Below are 10,413 nucleotides of genomic sequence, written 5' to 3' on the forward strand. Positions count from 1 at the left end.
GGGTCCAAGAAACAAGTTCCTCTGAACAACTTGAGAAGTAAAACAGATAAAGGCAGGGGTTGGGGTGACCTTGAGGAGAACTGATGGCCCTGCCAGGTCCTCCAAACCCCCCTCCCAGTCTGGGCACCACTGGCAAGGCTTGACCAGCGGAGGAGCCTTGGGGGATCCTGGAAGCTCTTTACTCCAGGGAGAGGGTCTGGGACAGCTCCCTGCCCCCCAGGGGGAGAGAGAGGACTGGGGACAGCTCCCGCTCCAGGGAGAGGGCTGCACATGTCATCCCCCCAACCACAGAGTCGGGGAGCCCAATCCCTGTGGGAGGAGCCAGATCGGCCGGCAGGGGCACGATGGGCACTGAAGCAGCCCTCCAGGAGTCGTTTGTCCCCTCTGTTCCACGACTGGGGGTCAGGTTGCCCAGGGCCTTCATCTTGCTCAGGGTCTGGGCACCCCCCCACACACACTCAAGCCCTGGTGTTGGCATGTGGACCCCACCTTCACCCCTGACTCTCCTGGCTTCTCCCCTTTTCCTGGCTTCACAGCTGCAATGCCAAGCTCAGGCTGGGCCTCAGTCTCCCTGCTTCCACTCCGAGACACCTTGTTGCCATGACTTTAAATGTCATCCCTGTGCTCTTGACTCTAGAACATACAGCTGTCGTTTCCTCTGGACTTTCCAGGTGGCATCTCAAACATAAGGCACCCAGTATGGCCCCAGTTCCTGCCCCAGGCTTTCTGGACTTGGGAAAGAACATCTCCATCAGAGGTGCTGCTCTGGTCCAAACCTGAGTCGTCCATGTTTTTTTTTAGTGTTCCAATAAAACTTTATTGGAGATGGGGATATATGTATATGTATAACTGATTCACTTTGTTGTAAAGCAGAAACTAACACACTATTGTAAAGCAATTATACTCCAATAAAGAGGTTAAAAAAAAAAACTTTATTGGGGGACTCCCCTGGTGGTGCATTGGTTAAGAATCCGCCTGCCAATGCAGGGGACACAGGTTCGGCCTCTGGTCCGGGAAGATCCTATGTGCCGCGGAGCAACAAAGCCCGTGCGCCACAACTACTGAAGCCCACGCGCCTAGAACCTGTGCTCCGCAACAAGAGAAGCCACCACAATGAGAAGCCCGAGCACCGCAACGAAGAGTAGCCCCCGCTTACCGCAACTAGAGAAAGTCTGCGTGCAGCAACGAAGACCCAACGCAGCCAAATATAAATAAATAAATAAGTAAATAAATTTACTAAAAAAAAAAACTTTATTGGAACTGGCCCAAGTGGTGGGTCAGATTTGGTCCATGGGTCACTGTTTTCCACTTTTGCATTAATCCACTGTCCAGTGGTGTGTTTTTAAAAAAATTTTATAGTGATTTTTATTTTTATACAATTTTATTTTATTGTATTTTAAAATAAATTTATTTATTTATTTATTTTTGGCTGCATTGGGTCTCCACTGCTGTGCACGAGCCCTCTCCAGCTGCGGCGAGCGGGGGCCACTCCTCGCCGCGGTACGCGGGCCTCTCACTGAGGTAGCTTCCCTTGCTGCGGAGCACGGACTCTAGGCGCGTGGGCCTCAGCATCTGTGGTGCACAGGCCTAGCTGCTCCATGGCATGTGGGATCCCCCTGGACCAGGGCTCGAACCCGTGTCCCCTGCATTGGCAGGTGGGCTCCCAACCACTGTGCCACCAGGGAAGTCCCTTTTATACAATTTTAAAGGTTACTTTCCATTTACAGTTATTACAAAATATTGGCTATATTCCCCCAAATATATGGAACACTTCGAGAATTTGCGTGTCATCTTTGTGCAGAGACCATGCTAATCTTCTCTGTATCGTTTCAGTTTTCGTATATGTGCTGCCAGAGCGAGCATGAGTTGTCCCTGAGTCTTGTCTTTGCCTCACACCCCAAGCTTCAAAACATGCTCCCGGGATGACCACCTCTCATTTCCTCCCCAGCCACTGTCACCCTTCTGCGGGACCCTGACCGCACAGCCCTCAGCGGCTCTCCTCACCCCTCCTATCTGCCTCTCTCCACACAGCAGAGCTTAAGACGCACCAGCCAGCCCTCTGGGGGCTGACAGTCACATTTAGGGTTAAACCCAGAGTCCTTACCTGGCCCCACGGCCCCTCAGCCAGCATCTGACCTCCTGGGCATTGTTCAGACTCCCAGGCTTGTGCCTGCCTGGGGGCCTGGCACCTGCCTCTTTCTGCCTGGCATGCTTACTCTCTGCTTAGGCTCTGCTCAAACATCAGCCTTCAGAGAGGCTGTCCCTTGCCACCCTGTTGGAAACAGGACCATCTGTCACTCTGCCCCCTGTTGTTCCTCACAACACTTGTCATCACCTGACACTGGGGGAGGGTCGTCTGTTGCTGCCCCTCCCCACTAGAAGGTGTGCTCCAGGAGGACAGGGGCTGAGTCCCCAGGGCCTAGAGAAGCACCTGGCACACAGCAGCACCCACACACGTGTCACATAAACAGTTAAGTAAGAGAACGTTTAGACATAGGTAACCATAAGCAAAAATACAATCAAAGCAGAACAGTGAAGAAGGCTGGCAGAGGAGCTGAGCTGCCTAAAGACGGTGTCTGCAAATGACATTCAGTCACACACCCTGGAAGAGAAGCCACTGTTACAATATCACCAGAAAAGCCCTGCCCGACATACAAACTTGGTTTCCTGGGACTTACGGTTAACCAGTGGGTTGTAAAGGAACAGCTTCCCAAGGTGAATTGTGGCTCATACAGACAGAGGAGCACGTATGAAAGAGTCTACTTACCCCACAGGCAGGGGCCCAGGCAGGTGTTAGGACCCGCTCCGGGGAGAAGCCCAATGACAGACACACATATAAAGCAGGAACGGTGATGTGAATGTGCAAACAGACGCAAAACTGGGCTTTCTGGGTGGAGGGGCTGAACTGTGTCTCCCCCTGTATTAACACGGTGAAGCCCTGACTCTTCAGCATCTCAGAATGTGACTGGCTGTATTTGGAGACAGGACCTTGAAAGAGATGATTAGGTGAAAACTAAAAAAAATGTGGCCATTAGGGTGGGTCCTAATCCAATCTGACTGGTGTTCTTTTAAGAAGAGGAAATTTTTTCACTCAAAGAGACAGACGTGTGTGCAGAGAGCCATCCACTTACCAAGGAGAGACCTCAGAAGAAACCCACCCTGCTCAGCTTGACCTGGAACTTCCAGCCTCCGGAGCTGTGAGAAAATAAACTTCTGTTGTTTAAACCACCCAGTCTGTGGTACTTTGTTGTGACAGCCTGAGCAGATTAACACAAACACTCACTGGACAGGTTCATTTGCTTGTGTGTAGACAAGAATTACTTTTGCATTGTTGTCAGTTATCAAAAATGACTTCTGTCAATGAAAAAAATTAATCAACAATCAATCTAAGAAACAGATGGAAAATTTTATTTGAACCAACCTGAGGATTATAACCTGGGAGACAGGTTATAAAGCTGTCATAAAGCTCTGAGGACTGTTCTGTCTGTTAGAGGTCAAAGCACAGTTATGTAAGTTTTTTTGAGAAAAAGGGTTGTATGTCAAAGGACATATTGACAGTTTACACATTTCAGATCTGCATGTTCAAAGTGAGTAGTGGGTCATCATGACCCCTTACAGGATTAAGAAGGAAGCTTATCTCCTAAGAAGTTAAGAATGTGGTGGGTCATTTTGACCTTTACAAGATTAAGAAGGAATGTTATCTACTAAGGAAGTCTGGTTAATGCAGATGCACAATGCACACTATGGGGGAGGGAGGAAACCCAAACAGGCAGAGAAAGTTTTTATGTTTAAATTTTTCTTGTCTTGCCATAAAATATGAATTTTATTTCATCAATTTCCCCCTTTTGATCATTAATCTTTTGATAGAAAGCATTAGGTGGTCAAATATTTGGTCCCTCAATATCAGGGTGGCTGCTTACCTGCCCTGAGTCCATCATGTCCCTCAATGTTGGGTCTTAGTAAACCCAGTTCTTTCTTTCCCTTTAGGGGTTGCACTAGTAAGATATTTGGCAAGGACTAATGGTGAATTCCAATTTGTCCAATAGGACTTATGCCAATTTCACCTTGCATGTGCATTGTGCATGTTCATTAATTTATAGAGAACTATAGGTGTGAGCAATAGTTTCAAGTTGTTTAGATATCATCTTAATAGAAGTAGGTGATACACAGACCGAAAGGCAAGAAACTATCGCTTTATTTGTTTAAAATATTTATTTATTTATTTATTTAGTCTGCTCCGGGTCTTAGTTGCGGCATGCAGACTTCTTAGTTGCAGCATGCAAACTATCAGTTGTGGCATGCATGCGGGATCTAGTTCCCTGGCCAGGGATCAAACCCGGGCCCCTTGCATTGGGAGCCCTGAGTCTTAGCTACTGGACCACCAGGGAAGTCCCAAGAAACTATCACTTTCTATGTTACACAAACTGTAATCAAAATTGACAATAACAGTAACAATGTCATTAGTAAAGGTTTAAGCAAAGATCCTGCTAAACCATACCATTTTTCTAGTATCTCCCCTAAATTGGGAAGAGGATTCTTCAGAGCTGAAATTTGATTCTTCATATGTATCTTAAGATGAATTATGTTAGAAGACTCATCAGGTATAAAAACCCAATATTCAGTACGTGTCATAACACAAGTTCCCCCTTGGAAAGCAGTTAGAGAGTATTTAGGGCTATACGATTCTGCAGGACTGATTTTCTCATCATGAAGACTTCTGAATCAAGCAAGCTAATGGCTTGATTACTACCATTCAAAGCTTGCTGAGTAAATTTTGTTAAAGCATCTGTGGTTAATGTTATATTCTATTCCAAGTGAAGGAACAAATATTGCCACCAAATGGTCATACCACTGGAAAATTGATCAAACCCGTTGTGCTCACATTACAGGCAGGTCGGCAGGGACTGTCTCCAAAACTACCCATAGGTGACCTTGAGCCCAAGGGAGAAATACATTGGGTTCATAAGCAAAAGTGTGAACAATTATCAAAGTAATTGTTATACAAGCCTGGTCTTAAATACCATCTTGGGTCAGGCGTCTACTTCAGATGTTTGTTGTCTTCTCATCCTGGTCTGGTAGTGCTGGTCTTAGTTAGTTGAAGTAGGGTGTCAGAAACAGGAGCTGCAGTCCATTCAAGAGAGGAGGACTGATAGGTCCCTTCCAACCTGGCTGTAAAGAATCCTTTATCTGATGCCTTTTCCAGTATGCGTAATCTCCTGATCGAAGTTCATGGGGCATCCGATCTTCATCCAAAGATAGATTATTGTGATAAGATTCAGAAACAAACTTAGAATGTCCTTTTAATATAATTCAGTTAAACTTTACGTTAATGTAACATAGCAACAAGGAGCCATCTGGGAAGTGATTCTTATGTAGTAAATACAAAACAAAAACAAAAACACCCTTAAAGACAACAACACTAGAACTTAATGTTCACTGAAATGTAATATTTTTCTCTCTAAAGTTACCTTCATTTCTACCAGATATAGCCAAATTAAGACTAATTAATTTGCAAAATAAGTCTGGTTTCCATAAACTTGGCCTGATTATTTCCGTAAGTGTAATTGATCATACGGGTTCTTACAATATGGCTGTGCTGGAACTTTTTATAAAGAATCTCAAATTGAACTTTTAAAAGACCTCTCAAGGCCAGGAAAGCCATGCCAAGGTCTTGTCATCAGATTCTGCCTGTAATATCTATAGATTTGGGTGGATTCCTTTCTTCTAGAGGTCCCACAAATATCTTGAGATTCTTGCACCTGTCAGGAGGTGGCCTTCCTTGTTCACCTGGAAAGGCTGCTGGGAACTTAAGAGTTTCCAGTTTCTGGAGGGATCAGGTAGAGAGAAAAGATAAATGTTTCAGTTCTAATTACAAAGGTATAATTTACCAAATTTAAGTCATAAGTAGCTTAAGGGGAAGGGTTTCCTTATATCTAGAAAACACAGATTAAAAACCAGTAATATTCCAGACAAAAACCCCAAAAATTATAACCATACTCATCAGGTTGCTCAGTCTATGTGACTAATCCTTAATCTTCTTTTAACAGCTTTATGAAGTCACCAGGTTAAAGAATTCTTTAATTTCTTACCCAGCTCAGCAGTATGACCTGAAAAGGATCAGAAACCTGTACTTGTCCAAAAGTCCTTTATATGAATCTTCTTGAAGATGGAGCATTTTTGCAAAAGCATCTGAGTAAAACAATAACTATCTATAAATGACAAAAGACTTTAAAAGGCATGGTTAAAGATCTGATTACAATGCAATTGACAAACTTGGTTACTGTTGTGACATACAACATTTTAAGATGTTAACTAGAATTATAACTGATAACATTTTATCAGGATATACCCGATTTTTAGGAGTTCCATATAATTTCTTCTTTTTTTTAAATAAATATTTATTATTTATTTATATTTTGGCTGTGTTGGGTCTTCGTTGCTGAGCGTGGGCTTTCTCTAGTTGCGGTGAGCAGGGGCTCCTCTTCGTTGCAGTGTGCGGGCTTCTCATTGGGTTGGCTTGTCTTTGTTTACAAGCACAGGCTCTAGGTGTGCGGGCTTCAGTACTTGTGACACGTGGGCTCAGTAGTTGTGGCTCGTGGGTTCTAGAGTGCAGGCTCAGTAGTTGTGGCGCACGGGCTTAGTTGCTCCGCGGCATGTGGGATCTTCCCGGACCAGGGCTTGAACCTGTGTCCCCTGCATTGGCAGGCGGATTCTTAACCCCTGCACCACCAGGGACATCCCCGTATAATTTCTAGACTATCTATTTTAATAAAATTTACCCAAACAATATAACCTAAGAAGGTTTATCACTCATTTGATGATGCTTCCCTTGTTATTTAACATACCAAATAAGCCTAATTAGTTTAATACGCTTCTTTGATAAGAAGAACAAACAATTCTCTTGAGGTGTTCTGGGGGCCCTTGGGAAACCTCAAAGTTAGTCAGAGGTCAGACAAACTTCAATTAGAATTTGATCTTTGTCAAAAATATCAAAAAGTCTTTAAAAACCCTTGGTCAAATAGGATCATAGGTCTCTGTGAAACAATACTTATTCACTTAACCAAGTGACAATAAAAGATTTCAAAGGCATATACATAAAGGTACAATAGATTAATTAAAAGGTAAAGGAACTTTACAATCTGTTATCAAAAGCAGATTGATATTCTAAGAAAACTTTGTTCTCTTAACAAAGAAAAAATCATACTCCATTTTTGCGCCAGCCTTTTTTTTTTCTTTTTCTCGCCGCACAGCTTGCGGGGTCTTAGTTCCCCAACCAGGGATTGAACCCACTGCCCCAGCAGTGAGAGTGCCAAGTCCTAACCACTGAACCACCAGGGAATTCCCACCAGCTTATTTTTAATAACAAAATTCATTTACTCAAATTCAATCTAATCTTAGTCCTGACCACTGTAGAATTCCTTTATTTTTTTTATTTTTAAAAATTAATTAATTAATTATTTATTTGGCTGCATCTGGTCTTAGTTGTGGCACACGGGATCTTTGTTGCGGCATGCAGGATCTTTTGTTGCGGTGCGCGGGTTCTTCGTTGTGGTGTGGGGGCTCCTCTCTAGTTGTGGCACTGGGGCTCCAGAGCACACGGGCTCAGTAGTTGTGGCACGTGGGCTTCCTTGCTCTGCGGCATGTGGGATCTTAGTTCTCAGCGATCAAACCTGCGTCCCCTGCATTGGAAGGTGGATTCTTAACCTCTGGACCACCAAGGAAGTCCCTAGAATTCCCTTCTAAAGATCTTTTTTCCCCCCCCGCAAACCTTCTACAACTTTCTATATCCATATTAATTTGTGCTTTATTTTCTTTACCATTTAGAAATAACCAGCTTTAGGACAAAATTACTTTCTTTTCCCTTACAAAAACACATTTCCATTTCTTTTACCTTCTTCTGCCTTGCATACAGTAGTGCTTTCCTTATTAATTTTTAATTACATATTTTAATTACAATTTTAACCTTAGTTTTAAAACCTTAAAAAACCTTAGTGAAAACCAAGAAGAAGTTAATTATGAACTATTTATCATACCAGCATTTCCTGATTGGCAAATTTAAGAACATAGTCTAGAAACTAATTTCTTTCCTCAGTGGGATACAAGACCTGTCCAATGAACAAAACATCTTTAGTTTTTCTCTAATAAGAAGACAAAAGTAAGGGCTTCCGTGGTGGTGCAAGTGTTAAGAATCCACCTACCAATTCAGGGGACATGGGTTCGAGCCCTGGTCCAGAAAGATCCCACATGGCGCGGAGCAACTAAGCCCATGCGCCACAGCTACTGAGCCTGCGCTCTAGAGCCCACGAGCCACAACTACTGAAACCCGTGCGCCTAGAGCCTGTGCTCCGCAACAAGAGAAGCCACTGCAATGAGAAGCCCACCCACTGCAATGAAGAGTAGCCCCTGTTCGCCTCAACTAGAGAAAGCCCATGTGCAGCAATGACGACCTAATGCAGCCAAAAATAAAATAAATAAATTAAAAAAAAAGACAAAAGTAGGTAAACTTAGACTTGTTTAGCAATGAATGTTTCAGTATCTTATTTGGAAATGATATAGATATTCAATGAATTCCCATCACTTAACTTAATTTAGCAGTTTCAAGTTACCAAAAATCTGGAGAAACTATTTTTAAGTAGACAGTCCTAAAACATACTTATTCCTAAAGAATTCACCTAGAAACTCTTATTTACATTTAATTTACTTAAAAGTTTCATCATATCAAGTTATTTTTCTTGCTGACAAATTTTGCAACAGGAATAAGATTTTTGTTTTTAAAGGAACTAAATTTTTTTAAAAAATTTATTTATTTTTGGCTGCGTTGGGTCTTTGTTGCTGCGAGCGGGCTTTCTCTAGTTGTGGCGAGTGGGGGCTAGTCTTCGTTGCAGTGCGCGGGCTTCTCACTGCGGTGGCTTCTCTTGTTGTGGAGCACGGGCTCTAGGCGCGCGTGCTTCAGTAGTTGTGGCACACAGGCTCAGTAGTTGTGGCTCGTGGACTCTAGAGTGCAGGCTCAGTAGTTGTGACACAAGGGCTTAGTCGCTCCGCGGCGTGTGGGATCTTCCTGGACCAGGGCTTGAACCCGTGTGCCCGGCATTGGCAGGCGGATTCTTAACCACTATGCCACCAGGGAAGTCCCAACAGGAATAAGATCTTATTTGACTTTTAGTAAACCTGGGTATAATAAAAGTATTATACTTAATGTTGATGACCCTAAAAACATGTCTATATTAATTAAACCAACAAACTTGAGCTTGTTTTCATTCATTAAAAATTAATCTGGATAACGTGATCCTGAAATTCATTTGGGTTAGTTTATTTTATATTTTTGAGTGTTTATAGAACCGCTTAATGCCCTTTAAGCCAGTTAAATAGAGCTCTTTTACTAGTTAAATTTGGCAACACCACACATCTACAACACACACACACATATATATATAGATACAGCACACAGACACAGAGACCCCATAGTTCCCATTCCAAAAGTTCATCCATGAATCAGGTACAATAGTACAAAATCCATCAGTTACATACAACACAGGGAATATAGCCAATATTTTATAATAACTGTCAATGAAAAAGCAATCAGTTGATCTAAGAAAGAAATGGAAAATTTTATTTGAGCCAAATTTGAGGACTCTAACCTGGGAAGAGCATCTCAGAAAGCTCTGAGAACTCTTCTGCCCATTAGAAGTCAAGGCACAGTTGTATAAATTTTTTGAGACAGGAGGCTATACATCAAATGACGTATTATTGACAGTTTACATAATCCAGATCTAAGCGTCATCCTGGTGAGTCATGTGACCCCTTACAAGATCAAGAAGCAATGTTACCATTTGAGGAGTTGTCTTGTCGATGCTGGGAGAAAGTTCCTCTTTATGGTTGAGCAGGTATTCCTGCTGATGGGGGAGGGGGAGGTCTGGTCGGTGCCTAATGCAGACACACAATGCACGGTGCGGGGAGTGAGGAGGCCAAAGGGCAGAGAAGAGGTTTTATGTTCAAATTTTTCTTGTCTTGCTATAAAATATGAATTTTGTTTCACATAACTATAGAGCATAACTTTTAAAAACTGTGAATCACTATATTGTACACCTATAACATATAGTATCTACATCAACTATACTGCAATAAAAAAAATAATAATAAAAGGTAAAGTTACCCCCGCAAAAAATCTCATCAGTTACAAAAGGGGTTGGCTTCAAATTGGGTTTCTGGCAGATGGAACAAATCAAGGTCACCTGTTTAGATGGCTAAACCCTTTTTACTAATATACAGGGAGAAGACATTTGTATCTGTCCTTGACAAGTCAAGTTCCAAATTACCTATCCCTCCCCTCCCTCTTGTTTTTTCTTAGGTTAAGAGTTACCGTCCTGAAATTTGCATTTTTAGAAGATGGCCTGGATAAGAGTTCCCAGAGAG

At 42.7% G+C, this 10,413-nt stretch overlaps 1 non-coding gene across 1 annotated transcript; it reads right to left on the bottom strand.

Annotated features, from left to right (window-relative positions):
• Positions 1–1,756: 1,756 nt before the first annotated feature.
• On the bottom strand, positions 1,757–1,863 carry LOC114236968 (U6 spliceosomal RNA). Its single transcript, XR_003622801.1, has one exon. It is a non-coding gene; the product is annotated as a U6 spliceosomal RNA (small nuclear RNA).
• Positions 1,864–10,413: the final 8,550 nt, after the last annotated feature.

The sequence above is a fragment of the Balaenoptera acutorostrata genome, chromosome 3, assembly GCF_949987535.1.
Source record: "Balaenoptera acutorostrata chromosome 3, mBalAcu1.1, whole genome shotgun sequence".
Classification (NCBI taxonomy): Eukaryota; Metazoa; Chordata; class Mammalia; order Artiodactyla; family Balaenopteridae; genus Balaenoptera; species Balaenoptera acutorostrata.